At 39.1% G+C, this 15,132-nt stretch overlaps 1 protein-coding gene and 1 non-coding gene across 2 annotated transcripts in view; both read right to left on the bottom strand.

Annotated features, from left to right (window-relative positions):
* Nucleotides 1-15,132, bottom strand: part of FRMD4A (FERM domain containing 4A) — a 318,619-nt gene that overhangs the window by 266,836 nt on the left and 36,651 nt on the right. The window lies entirely within an intron of this gene.
* On the bottom strand, nt 2,120-2,312 carry LOC138781858 (U2 spliceosomal RNA). The gene has a single exon (XR_011361575.1). It is a non-coding gene; the product is annotated as a U2 spliceosomal RNA (small nuclear RNA).

Raw genomic sequence — 15,132 nt, 5'->3', positions numbered from 1 at the left:
TAATTCTTTGTACACTCACTGGATATCTGAATATTCTAAGACAAAATAAATACATAGAGATATCCAGACAAGGATAATAAAACCTTAAAAACTAAGCAAAGGTCAAGAAACAGTTCATGTTGAGTTGCATAAAGTAAAAGGCTAGGTCATATCTACTGGATGAAAACAACAACAAGCAAAATCACTTTCACGGATCACAGGACTAGCCCACCCAATTACTAGGGCAATGTGAGCAAGTGTAGAAAATACAATCAGTGTCCACTCATCTGCTACTGCTCTGATACAAGCTAGGCTTTATTAAGGATGGCACATCACCTTTATATATCTATTGTGCTGTGACCTGCTGCACAGACCATGCTCACTAGGCATGCATCTTTCTTACCACCCGACTAGCCTGAAATATGAAAGTCTCGAGCCATGAAAGTTGCTATCTCTAAATATATAGGTTCAGTTCTTTGTATGATCCTACCTGCTGTGATTCACCTTATCTCACGCTGCAGTGAACCCTCCACTAATCTTAGTTTATTGGGAAATACTGCATTGGATTATTAAGGTGACAGATATAAAGGCTACTATTGTAGCCATGGTGCTAACTAAATACATTTTGATTAAATCGAACATGTGAAGAAAGAAATCTAAGCAATGCTTAGACTTATACAACATATAGAAACCTACGTAACATGCACTACAGGATTATTCATTTTAGTAAGTCTCTGCTTATTATAGAAGCTGGTATCTTACTCCAGTGACAGCTGTAGCACAAATACTGAATACATTTCTAATAGGGGAAATTAGCAGTAGTTGTTATACTTCCCGCTAATGGGATTTATCCATAAGATTATGCAACATATGGAGAAGTAACGTACACTATTGTAGTAACATTAGTTTTAGTCTCTAGTCATGGAAACTGGTTCTATAGGTCCCCATACACCTTCAACCTTTGTCTGCCTTACCCACTACTTGATATAGGGCATATGGAACTCTTCAGATCATCCACAGACAGATGATGTCAGTGAAGATAGGGACCGGGTGTGATATATGGCTGCAGCTTAACCCCCCCCCCCCCCCCCCCCCCGCCCATGTTGAACGTTCCTGTGTATGGGGATGACAGGGGCCAGACGGGAGAGAAAACTAACGACTTAATGATAATTAAATTGAAGGTGTATGGGTATCTTAAGACTTAAAGTATCACTGTTGTTAAAATTTTCAAAACCTTAATTGACAATTGAAGTGATATAAAGCATGTTTGCAATTTACATTATAATTTATTTATGTATTTTTGTTATCATGGAGGATCATACGGGACTTCCTGTGTTTAGTCTTTAAAAACAAGAGATTATAAACAGGAAGTCCTGCGTTTCCTAGGTCATCTGAGAACTCATGGCAGTGATGTGATTGATGGACACATTGAGCCGTGACTCTCTGTACTGGCCGGGACAGTGTTTAGTCTCTTTTTTTTAACCAGCACAAGTCAGAAAATCTGCCTTCTGGAGACTGGACCTGGATTTCAAGTAAGTGGCGACAGTGACACTTTCAGTTGAAGTATTGTTAATCCTTTACTTTACTTGTATTGCGGCAACTTATTCTGCAGCATTTTAGATAGCATGTCATCACTGAAATCCCTGTCCACATTAACACTCGTGCATCTAAATTCCAAATTCTGAAGTACCGGGCGGAAGCCCATGCAAACAACAGGGAAAACAGATACAAACTCTTCGCAGATGTCATCCTTGATGTAACCAAAGCACTGCATGGCGACAGTGCTAACCCCTGAGCCACCATTGTGCTTTGTGGAACCATCAAGGATTTATTGTGGTTTTCAGAAACATACTAGGACCGTGGCAATGCTGCAATGGTATCTAACTGCAGAGACAGTTGTAGCATAGATATGTGATGGGATCCCAAAAAAGGTAAGCAGAAATAAATATATAAAGAGAGAGAGAAAGAAAGACGTGGCTGCACATCTAAACATTATACACTGATCCACCTCTTCTCCTCAAAATGCAAACTTACATCAGGTTAGTATACATTCTGATCACACCCGATGTTGGTTTTGATTTTGCTGAGATGAGCGAATCAGTAAATGGCATACGGATGTGTGTCCTTTTTTCCCTCTCCATGGAAGGGCATTTTTTTGTGGAAGCACTGCAATACCAGGTCAGTGCCTGGAGAGGACAGAGCAAGCTTTTTTTTCCATCTCCCTGTTCTAAAAATCCATGTAATATATGGTCCCCAGATAGGGGACGTATCAGATATTACACTCATGAGAACAGATACTACACTTGATCTTAGCCAAAAGGCTGAGAAGGGATTGCATTTTGGTATTCCGCCCCCTGTTATTTTTGGCCTTGATTTCAGCACTCCGCCTACATTTAGGTGTGCATAAGGCTGGGGCTACACAAATCCTTTGCACAACTTTATTATAGTTGGCTGCTAACCAAAGAGCCGAGTCGCAAAGAAGTTGCAAGCAAGTTGTCACTTTGAGGTGTTTGAAAGCAAAGTTGCATGCAACTTGTGATCTGCAACCAAAAATTCATCAAGGAAATATTTTTGGCACCTATCATTTTGCAATTGCAATCCCAAATTCATTGTGCAGCCTTAGCCTGAAGGTCAGTCCTTAGCTCCCCTCAGTCTGCTGGCTGGGAGCACAAGATAAGCTCTTCTATCTGCTAACACTGGTATATCGGTGTGTGTGGTGACGATTTTTGCTGCAATGAGGTGTCTGTGAGCTGGTGTGACCCAGAGCCAGCGGACTTGGTCTGGCAGCAGTGATGTTGCTGGACGTTTGGGTAAGGCTGCATTCACACGTTCCGGGAAGTTGTCCATGCTCACGGATCCGTGCGCACGGACAATTTTACAGCCCATTGCTTTCTATGGGGCTATTCAGATGTTCCGTGATTTCACGGATCCGTTCAGTTAAAAAATAGGACATGTCATTACTCGGAACGGATGCACGGAAAGGATTCCCCATAGAAATCAATGAGATCCGTGCTTTTCACAGATGTACACGGATGTGACATCCGTGTTCATCCGTGAAAAACACGGATGTGATGTAATCAATGTAATTTAAAATGCTGTAAGACAGATCCGTGAAAAAAAAACAGACACGGATACAAAACGGATGCAAAATGGACTGTTTTGCACGGATCACGGAGGTAGCTGCCGGACCACAATCACGGACCGGGAAAATCACTGAACGTGTGAATGCAGCCTAACTCCCTCTATGGGCACTGGTATTTTTTCTGCTTCACGTCTAATGGCATTTGATTCCTTTTAATGTTCCTAGTAATAGTATCTGCCTTTATTTCTAGTTAAGGGAATCCCTTAAAGTTAGTTTTAGTAGGATTGAACACTTATCTAAAGTGTATGGAGGCATAAGAGTGAAGAAAGATTGGGCATGTTACATTTCTCCTGTGGGTGATGAATTCTGCTGAACAATGTGCAGCTCTATATTATTATTAATTATTATTATTATTATTATTATTATTATTATTTTATAAATAGGGGGTTACGAGCAAAATATCTGCTGACTATGAGTACAGTTGGCCATGGTCAAATGAATTTGCCTTCACTTTTCAAAAGGTAGCACCAGATTCAAATCTATTAATGCTATTTGCTTTCCTAAAACACACAGCTAATATAAGTGATTTTCTAATGTAAGAATAAAACACAGACATGGTTTGGATATGTACTGTATTCATTTTAAATGAGTACTAAAATGAAAGCAAGCAAATGCATTATTAAAGTTTAAAATCAGCACATTTCTAATGCGTGTACGGCCAAATGTTGGTGTTGTTTTATTACTTAACGTTGACTTATAATATTATAAGTGTCAGGTCGTAACCTAACCCCAAGTCATGCTACCAACATGTAATTACACCGGAGCCTTCACTCATGAGTTGATAATAATACTCTTGAGCTAAACCTAAGGGTACCTAAGGGATCTGAAAGAGTGCACTTCTATTGTTTGGATCAATACCCATAGTGATGATAACAAGGCTGAAAGTGGATTAAAATATAAACAATGGGAATATTAACCAACACTAAAAGGACATTGTAAAAAAAAGGGCACTTTAGATTTATATTTCCTGATGTCAAATATCTTTATGGCACCTGCTCAATGTACAAAAATGATAGTTTATGTTCTACATGAAAGCACTACAGTCAAATAATGTCCTATATATGTCAATATATTTGACAAACAGCATTTACAATCCGCTGTAACCCTTCAAGTCTTGACCTTTACCATATTGCTGAAAAACTCATACACATACATTTTAAATATATAGTAGTTTCAAAGGGCTCTCTGTGGAAGGTTTTCAATGAGGTTCTTTTAGGTCTAATAGGGAATAGATGTTGATAATAGCCACATATAACAGCTATTTTCATGGATTTCACAGCTAAGAGACAGGGTTGGATTATATTATGTGGGATCAGAAGAGCCATTTCCACTACTTGGATTCATTGCTTTCAGGATTAGGAAAGCTTGAGCCAAGGATGGAATCAGATTCGGTCCATAATGGGATTGAATCCTGTACTGTTAGATCAGTAAGGCTTTCCCACAGCTTGAGCCCAGGTTGGGACAAAGTCATATATTGGATTAGCAAAGCCTTTCACAAAGTTCAAAGGGGTCCTCTTGCTGCCCTTATATAACACATAACAAAGATCTTATTCTCACCTCTTCATGCTCCCCTGTGCCCTCCTGTGGAGTCTCCGGGTTCCCAGAACTCGTCTAGGCAGTGACTGCCTGCTCAGCCAATCACTGGCCCGTCTCAGTCAGTGATTGGCTGAGTGGAATGTCACTACTGAGACAAGTTTGTCTCAGATATGTCGGGAGCATGAAAAGGAAAGGGCCCGTTCACACTGATTAAAAAAGGTGGGATTTCAAGCGGATAAGATGTTTATTATTAATTGTTTTATATCAGGGCAGCCCTATATACAACATTTTAAGTGCCAGATAACCCCTTTAAGCTCAGGATGGAATTGCATTCAGTACTGGTAGGGTGGGGATGAAATGTATTCATACCCCTCCTGAGTAGGTATAAATTTGTCCCGCAATGCCTGCACCAGGTGCAGGGCCGTTTTATCCTTAACGGTCCCTTGATATTTACATGTTCTTAAGTGCTTTCAGTCTTTTTTTGTCAGTTGTATTAAATTTGTGGAGTCTTAATAAAGATATTGTTTGAGTTATTCTCTCTACATCATTCTACATGACATATCTGTCATCTTCTTATATGCTACATAGTTCACATGTCATGTATTTGTGCACCCTGTATTTATATTGTTATATATGCATAGTCCTCATTTTTTGGTTTACACTGGGATTACTGAGAACACTGGGAGCTATAGATATGGAATTGGGAGGGGGGAGGCAAATTTTGTGAAAAGCCCGGGACCCATGGTACCACCACTGGTAAAAAACACACACAAAGCTTGAGCCAAGGATGGGATTGAATCCTGGTCTGTAAAGTTAGGGCAGCTGTTCCAAAACCCATCCTTGGGTCTAAATCAATGACGTATGCAATATGCTAGTGCACAAGGCCCAACTTTTTTGTTATTCACATAATCACAATATCTTTTTCCCTACAGTATGCAAAACACATATGAAAATAATGGAACTTCTAAAATGCAAAGCCAGTTGTCTTTTTCCTGTTTGTAGTATAGTGCTTACTATGTTTACAACCATGTTTTATCAAGGACTCAATGAGGTGTGAACAATAAAGGGAAAATGAGTTTTGTTTATTTATAGCTGCCAACAGCCAAGTGCAGCTACAGTATACAGCATAAGAGATGGACAGGGTCAGACAGGAGTTGTGTACTAGCTGTACCTGGATCCAGCACACATGTATTGTTCTTACAGTTCTATAGCAAGATAAATATGTTGCAATGTTGATGCACTTTAAAAGCGAAGTAGAGTTGAAGGAACCATCAGCAAAGTGTGCTCGACTGAGCAGGGCATGTACAGTACCTTAGCATAAGCCTGAAGAGATACACGCTAGAAATAGGTCAATGCTAAGACTAGTCAAATGGCAGTAAGTGACTGTTAGTGCGGGTACAGTGTCTCCTGTGAGAATTAATAAACGGTGACAATAATGTTACCAACAATACAATAAGATGCCACACAGAAATAAACTAAACTAAACAAGGCCTACTAATAAGTCAAGCAGAATAAATGTGTTTTCTGAGAAGAATCCCCCTTCCTTTTAAAGAGACAATACAGAAATCGTGTCAATCAGTATAGTGTAGAACTGATGGTAGTGTGAACTGAACTGTGTTATACATGTCCTCCATATAGACTTTTACACTTCTGCAGCAGCTATGATATTATGGTCCAGGAAGTTGAGTTTTGTAGTACAAAGCAGTACTGTTTAGATGGTTGACGATACAGGGCAGTGTGAATGATGCCACTAATACTTTTTTTAAACTTCTAAGAATGTTCTGTCTTACCATGGAGTGTGAAGGACATGGTCCATGTTTTAAAGTTCTAATTTTAGAGTTTAGCAGTCCTTAAAATGACTATGTCCCCTAGATTTTTTTATGATTAGAGATGAACACTGAAACATGTTTCTGATCTGTAACTATTTTCTTACTGCATTTCCTTTATTTATTTTATTGCATTCTTATGGGGGCTGTCATTGTGCATGAACTGCTTTTAATACCATTTAGAGTTGAGCTTTAAAGGGGTTATCCAGTGCTACAAAAACATGGCCACTTTTCCCCCTACTGTTTTCTCCAGTTCAGGTGCGGTTTGCAATTAAGCTCCATTTACTTCAATGGAACTGAGTTTCAAAACCCCACCCAAACTGGAGACAACAGTAGGGGGGGAAAGTGGCCATGTTTTTGTAGCTCTGGATAACCCCTTTAAAGTAAGCCCCATAGGCACAGTAAACTGGACCTCCCCTATTCACTAGTATGAGAGAGATTTCTGGGCATGCTTTGTGTATGTTTGTGCTGCCCTAGACACTCGGACTAAATGCTCCCCATTAGGGTGATTCCACAAGGGTCCACAACACAACATGGCAGCATTTACATCATATGGTTTCTTAGATTTTGGGTCCCTTAACATAAACTGGATTGTTGGATCACTTACAATGATCTATTTTCTGCTGAATTAAAAAGCATTACAAGCCTTTCGCTAAAATCAATAATTATTAATAAAAGAGCTGTAAATGTTCATTGTTATACACATAATACCTAAGTTTGTACAATAACCTTGATCTTTTCCCTGCTTATATGTCATTGTCTATATATAGTATTTCTGCCGAATGGCATTAGAGACAGTATAAAGATATGCTGTAGGGAATACCAGTCAAATACTGCCATCAATAGACTTAGGCTAAGCATGCTGGTAGTTAAAGGAATTCTACAAAGAAAAAAAAAACATTGTTTTCATAGTCCTGTGTTTTGTAAAAGCCAGCAGACTGCAGGGGGAAGAGGGGAAATTAATTTTCAAGTAACAACTTACCTCTACCCATGCCTGTGGTGACTGGGCGTGGGATCCCTGCGGGCAGTCATTTTCGGTCAGTCACTGATTGGCTGGGTGACCAGTCCATCAGCGGGGACAGGCATTTTCCCCCCGAGTAGTGGCATCATCACAACTTGGGGGAAAATGCCCATCCTGGCTGAAGGACTGGTCGGCCAGCCAATCAGTGACTGGATCGGCATACCACCCTGGTACTGATTGGCTGAGTGGCCAGTCCATCAGTCGGGTCATGATGTGGACACCCCAGATATCCCAGAGACTGGCGGGGGTCCCGAGGCCAGTTCCACCACTCACCCTGGTCATGGGGAGTGGTAAGTTGTTCTTTGAAATCAATTTTACTCCTCCCCCTGCAGGCTGCCGGCTTTTAGAAAACGCTGGACTTCTTTAACTAGTGCCAAAAAGTTACACAGATTTGTAAATCTATATATACAGTACATATATATTTTTTTAAAGGGAAGTGTCAGGAACTGTCTGGAGGGGAGGTAAATCCCTGTAGCAAACCTCTCCTGTTCAGGACAGTTACTTACACAGACAGATGTGGTAAGTCTGAATGGAAAGAGCTACATGACTTCCTCTGAAGCATCCAGCAATTAATAAGTAATGGAAAGATTTTTATAAACAGAAGAATCATTTACAAAATCCAGATGATCTGAACATTTTTTCCCCCAGAAACACCTTCAAATGAGAAAAAAACACCGATGTGCTGTATCACTGCTGTAGAATACAACCCTCTAGCATCCAACTGATAATTCTGATTGTGAAATAAGTCAGATGCACATAAACGCAGTAAATGATGATACTATGTGACCAAGTCATTTTCATTGTGGGAAACAAACAACACAGATTAGCCCAGGATTTCCCATTATTCCTATATTTGCAGTATGTTGTATGCCAACAATGACATCATTCCCTCTGTGTCTGCTACTGATATATGAGCAAATAGGGCACATTCTTATCTCTGAAGAAACACATGCTGTCGCCTTGAATACAATCTGGGAGAATGCATTGTACATCCATGTATAACAGCTTTACCACTACAACAGTACATTGGAGTTTCTGCATTACTACTCTTATAACTCTGTAATAGTACATTATCACAAATGTTCCGGTTTATAGGTACAGAATTATTTATCAGACAGGATTAATAATGGACTGCACTGGGGCTCAGTGGTTAGAAACACCTGCATGAAGACTGTAGATTCTCTTATGTCTGCTCTTCCAGGTACCTGAAGATTCCTACCACATTTCCATAACACACCAACCAGTTACATGGCTTCGTAATAAAACTGTGTTATAATCTGTGCGTTTGCAACACAAAAATTTGATTGTCCCAAAGAGAACAGGGTCCAATGTGAATTGAAAATATTAAAGGAAATAATATAGCATCACACCAACCCAAAAAATAACGTTAATAGAAAAAACGGCAAACAGATCACTGATCTCAGGGAGACCAACCAAAGAAGAGAATGTCAGCTGCTTCACACTGATGAGGGGTAACACCCCAAAACAGCTGTTTGTGGATGGATACCTGGCCTTGGTATTTCCCTGGTCAAATCATTACACTCGTAATTAAGCTGGATAACGACTGAAGGGACCACTGGCCACAATATGGTGGTTTTGTTGGTCTTTGTTCAGGAGCCATCCCTTTGCTAGGTCCTTCCCTGGAGGGATATCTAGCTAGTCCCGTGTTTTGAGACTCATGACTAAATTGTTTGTCATGGATCAGTGGCAAAAAAAATCAATACAAATACCTTCCAGTGCTTGGATCAGCTTAATCTTCCGTTATTCAAAAATCTTTCAAAGCAAATTACAAAAATAAAGATTCATATTTGTATCCAAATCCAAGACATTTCAAGCTTAAAGAGTTCTTGATCACATCATGATGTGAATAAAAACTATTTAAAGGGGTACTCCAGCGTGGGGGCACGTTTGTCCTGGGGGTCGAGGTGGCCGAGGGAAAAGACGTCCACTGGTCCCAGGGCAAAAGTGCCCCCACGCTGGAGTACCCCTTTAAGCTCGAAACACATTGCACTCATTGTATAATTATGAATATTTATTTTTCAACTGAACAGATAGATCATCCTATGACATCAATAGTGCTAAATGGATAGTACCTAAATGGATAGTAGTTGTCTTCATGAGTAAAACATTATTATTTATTGGAATATTCTTTGGTCAATGGTATACAGTACACCTGTTACTATTATTTTTCTATTAAAGAGAATTAACACTAAATGTACCATTACAAGTGTATGTAATAGCACTGCATTAGGGTGACTGTTCCCCAGATGCATTTTTATGTATTTTGTATTGAAGGACCCTGGTGCTTTGTAATGGGCATCCTCCTACATAAGAACCCTGTGTTGTTGTAAGAAGGGACACTTTTCTTCTCTTCTGTGTATTTATCAATGACCACACATGTAAGATATCAGCTTCTCGAAACAGGCAGCATCTTGTGTATAACAAACCTTGTCATTATGATTATGCAATTAGTATGTCGTGTGTGAACAATGCCAAGAGTTAATGATAGACTCTGCAGCTACATATTCCATATGGCGATAATTCAAAGCTAATTGCAGAATGGATTCCCTCAATGTTTTGGAGAGATGATAAAATGTATATTGGAGTCTCTTTTCTGTCATTGGGGAGGCTCCAGAGCATCCTATTCCCTGTAGATACAAACACACTCTCATTTTATGTGCTCTTTGGGAGCAAGTACAAGCTGTTCCGTGTCACTCCACTCATGCAGACATCCTGGTACAATACACACATTCACAGGCTATAAGGGGATTTGACCTTTTGTAACACTAGTGATGAAAATCTGTACAAGAGTGATAGAACGGACAAATATGAGGGATGCTAGGTGGCGCACAGTAGAGACAAAACAATGAAGCTATATATTTTTTGTGCCTATATTATGATATCATTTGGTATGTCGTGAACCACACAGACCTTATTACTTGCAATGCAGGTATGTCACGTATGGTATCATATACTTTTAAACAATGTAATAGCCCTTGCCATTTTAAATTATAGATGCTGCTATAAAAATTGTCCCAGATTCATATACTCATATCATTCACATCATGTTTCTGTGCTATGTTAGAGGTACATGCTGGGATATCTTTAAAAAGGTATTGTGACATATACTGTATAGTGGTGAATCTCCAGCAGGCCCATTCAATTTAACAGACTAAATGTAGCCTGAACTAGTGATTATGTTAGGTTTTTTTTCCCAAACACATACTTTTTTTTTTGTAATGCTCTATAGCGTGGCAGACAACACTTTTAAGTCCCACTGAATAAAAGTATTTGTTGGGAAACAGACCAGATGTAGTTATTACTAGATTGTGCATAATACAATAAAGGGGTTTCTACCCATCTGGTAAAGTTATCTCCACAGGATAAGGGATAACCATCTGATTCCAGGGGCTCTGGCCACTGAGCGCCCCCCCCCCCAATCTTGTGAACAGGGACTCAAGTCTTCTGTTAAATGAAGCACCAAATCATGTATGCACCTCTCTATTTATTCTGTATGGAAGCTGCGGAAATAGATGTTGGACTTTACTCTATCAGATAGTTATCCCCTTTCCCATAGCGGATAATGATACAAGATTGGAAAACCCCTAAAGTCAATAAGCCTGCTATGAGTACACCACTGTATGTCAGAATACCTTTTTGGAGGTATTCCATTATAAACCTTCAATGTAATGCAGAAACATGACATGCCTTACATGCATTTATTATTAGTATTAAGTACAGCTGGGTAATATGTTGCAATTATTTACTGTATCATTCTTTTATGCAAAAAAAGCTAAAGAAGGATTCATCCAAGAAATGCAGTCTAATATGAAATAAGCATTGTGTGTAGGTGCATATTTTGCTTGGAAGGTAAAACCATAAAACTACATGAGATATATTACTATTTGGAGCATTAGGGCTGTAAAGATAGATAGAGCATATAAAGAAATAAATACACGTATTGTCTTATTATTGCCCATATGTGGGTGAATATGTGTGCCTAACATTTCCATGAGTGAAAGAGATAAATAGATGTAGAAGCCTCTGAAGCATAAATGATTACTGCTTCGCTGGATAATGGAGGCCCCTTCTGGCTGGTTCTCAGATGACAAATAATCAGTAATTGTTGGTACAGAGATTATCAATTGGATTTCTGGCCGTAATTCAATAACATCAATGTACTGCAGTAAATACCATATAAACTCTTATATGACAGAACGTGATTATCGGAAAAGAAATTGTCTGCTCAACAATAAAGTGTTTTGTTATTCATAGTTACAGATTCACTTTGTAAAATAAATTGCACATATCGTGTTGGGAGAAACATCTACTGTATTTAAGTACAATAGATTGCTTTTAAAATCTTCTCATGCGTGTCATATAACAATTACAGTGATCACAAAAGGTTGAACCATTTTCTAAAATGCATCTATAATCTAACTGGTCCATGCGGTATATTATATAGATGGGGACTTATATAGAGGCCCTAGCATGATAGATATGGGGAATTATCATACTATTGGTCCATTTACTACCAAACAATCATTCACGAGTATAAACAATCAGTAGAAAATCCAAGGATCTGGCACCAAAATATTTGGTAAAAGCTTTATATTTTATTAAGACATATTGAAATTAAAGCATGACATAGAGCATTAGTGGATAACAAGGACTGCGTCTGCCACATGGTGTTTCCAGACACAGGTGTTTGAAGCCCCAGCCCTAGTGAGTGGTTTATTACATGTTACTTGCATCAACTAGGGCTTTAAAGGGAATACAAACAATTGAAAGTGATCACAATACATACTCATGGATGCCAGTCATTGTTATAACGCCATCTATACTAAATCTATCTACATAATTGTATCCGTATAAAAGGATTTTCTTCACTAGTTATAGGGCAATCGTCATCTGGCTCATAAAGTTTTAGCTTCCTCTGGATCAATGCAATAGATTTATACGCTAAACTTGATGGACTCTTTTTCAAACCTTATCAACTATGTAGCTGTTTTTGCAGGCATAGAATGACACAGTAGACGAAAGAAATATGGAATCATTTTAGCCTCAAAATAACAGACGTTATTTTAAACAGAGCTGATAAAACGTTGTGTGAACATAGCCTTTCATCCTTTTTGAAAAAAATGGATGAAAAAAAAACGGATTGCAAAAACGTAGTGTGAACCCAGCCTTAACTTTAATATGTAGGCATTTGGTACACTGGGGGCAGTCATTTACCACACCCATCCACTGGCCCTGCAGAATGACTATTTAGCTGGTGTTCTGCAATAAACAGTGGCCTAGAGGGGAGTGATGTCATAGCAGAGCACCAGCCGAATATTCATTAATAGGCATTCTGCAAAGGCCGGCAGGAGGGCAGAATTATGTTCTGAGTGCTAAGCGACAGCCCAAAGTGCACCAAAGGCACTCATTTACATATCAATAAAAGTATTTTTTTTATATTTACAGTGCATCGCGCCTAATAACAAATGTTTTATCAGCTATCTTTGCACAAAAGGATAAGATGAAGTGCGGCAGCTCACCAAAATCAGTTAAAAGATGCTTTATTTGGACATAGAAGGCATCAATAGCAGGTACTATCCACAAATAAACAGAGCGACGGCCGTTTAACGTATAAAACGCTCCTTCTCGGCCGAGAAGTTTCCTAAAACAGTGCCAGCATACACATCTTGTGTGAATCTATGTTTTATCAGCTATCCTTTCCCCTGCCCTATTAGGCTATGTTCATACACTGTAAAATAAAATAAAGGTTAAAATATGGTTGTACTTTCAATGTTATAATGTATTAATTGACGTCAATAGGAAATCGGACGGCAGTCTTTTTTCCACCTGTTTACACATTGTTTTATTTTTACTTAAATTTACAGCCATATATTTTTTTTTAATGTGTGTGAACATAGCCTTAGAATCTATCTATTTCGAGATAGTTTAACCTGCTCATAGATTCATTTTAATTATTTATAGCAACACAAATAATTGTCTTTAACTATGTTTTCTTGCAAGGCTCATGGTTCATCAAGATAAGTACTGGATCCCATCTGGTAATGAGATTAACAAGTAGATTTAGAAGTATTAACATTTTTCCCTTAAAAAAAAAATCCTAGACTTCACAGGAGGGATAGCTCTGGCGCTGCTCTCTCTTCATGTTTATTTAGAAGCCTATGAAGATTCCGCATTGAATGTATTTATTCTTTCAACAAATAAATTGCATGCTGCAGCAGTTTGGATAAATCATCCTTCCTGTGCTTGCAAAATTGTATAGTAGCTTCATGTCAGCAGGACCCATTTGCTATTGTGTTTGAAAGACATGATATAGAGATAATATTATCTGCAATGCAAAGAGACAATAGACAACTGGGTATATGTCAGTAAAAGCTTTGGAGAAACTGAATGCCAAATTTCCCCCATTGTTTGCTATGGATAATGGCTTGTGTGTGTTAGACTGTAAACTGCACAGTGTCAGAAAGTGACTTTTAGTGTAATCTTCAAAAGTACACACAATAAAAGCAAATTCTCCACAGAGGGCAGAGATGTATTTTATATTTTATTTGAACCTATGAATTATGAATATACCTTGTTATAAGCAAAGTAGTCCACAAATATATGTAATGGGCAACTGGTTAATTCTGTTAGGAGAATAAATCATTTGAATTTAGTAGGAATTTTATTGCAAGTTTGGATGTACTGGACCATGGGTTGTATAACAGCTACTATAGAAGACAACCTTCAAAACAGCGGGACACTCTCAAAGACCAAGAGTGCTGTGACATGGGAAACAAATACTGGGTCCCTTTCATAGGATTATATCATGGAAGCAGAAGAGACACTGTGGGCCACATGTATCATCCGGCGAACGGATGATTTTCGTCGGAAAGTGACGATTTGCGTATTTTTTTATACGCAAATGGCCGATCTGCGAATAAAATATTCGCAAATCGGCACTTTCCGCCGAGTACGCCAGGGGGGCGGAAAGGGGGCGTGTAGTGGGTGGAACGGAGGGCGCGGACTCAGAGTCCGCGCGATTTACCATCCGTTCCGCCCAAATGTACGCCGAAAACCTACTCCAGTCCTCAGCTGGCGTAGGTTTTCGGCGGTGCGCACCGGCGTGCACGGGATTTATGTAGAGGCAGTCCGCCTCTACATAAATCCCTGTAGCGCCGGAGCTGCGGGGGCATTTACAAGTCCGGCGTAAAAAACGCCGGACTTAATAAATGCCCCCCTATCTCTGTATTGTAAGTGTTCTAGAAGGGTATGGGAGAAACAATTACCAGCTGCACCACATTTATAACCTCCTGGTATTAAACAGCATATATATATATATATATATATATATATACACTGTATATAGTAACACATCACCTATTCATCTCTAAAGGTTTCAGAAAGTATTATATTTAGTAACATGCCTCCGTTTTACTTTAGTAATAATTATATAGTAGACCAACCTGAAAACTGCAGTGGAGTTAGGGTGTCACTGGGCTCGTGGCTGTTGAAAAGGTGGTCCTTCAGCATAGGCAGGCACAATGACAATGGCACACCCATCTGTGCTATCCATGCAGACCCCTTAGGCTACAGATCCAGAAGATGCCAGTATCCTGTACTCATGAGTG

Source organism: Dendropsophus ebraccatus, chromosome 1, assembly GCF_027789765.1.
Source record: "Dendropsophus ebraccatus isolate aDenEbr1 chromosome 1, aDenEbr1.pat, whole genome shotgun sequence".
Classification (NCBI taxonomy): Eukaryota; Metazoa; Chordata; class Amphibia; order Anura; family Hylidae; genus Dendropsophus; species Dendropsophus ebraccatus.
The sequence above is the reverse complement of the archived record's forward strand: the minus strand, read 5'-3'. Positions and strand labels throughout refer to the sequence as shown.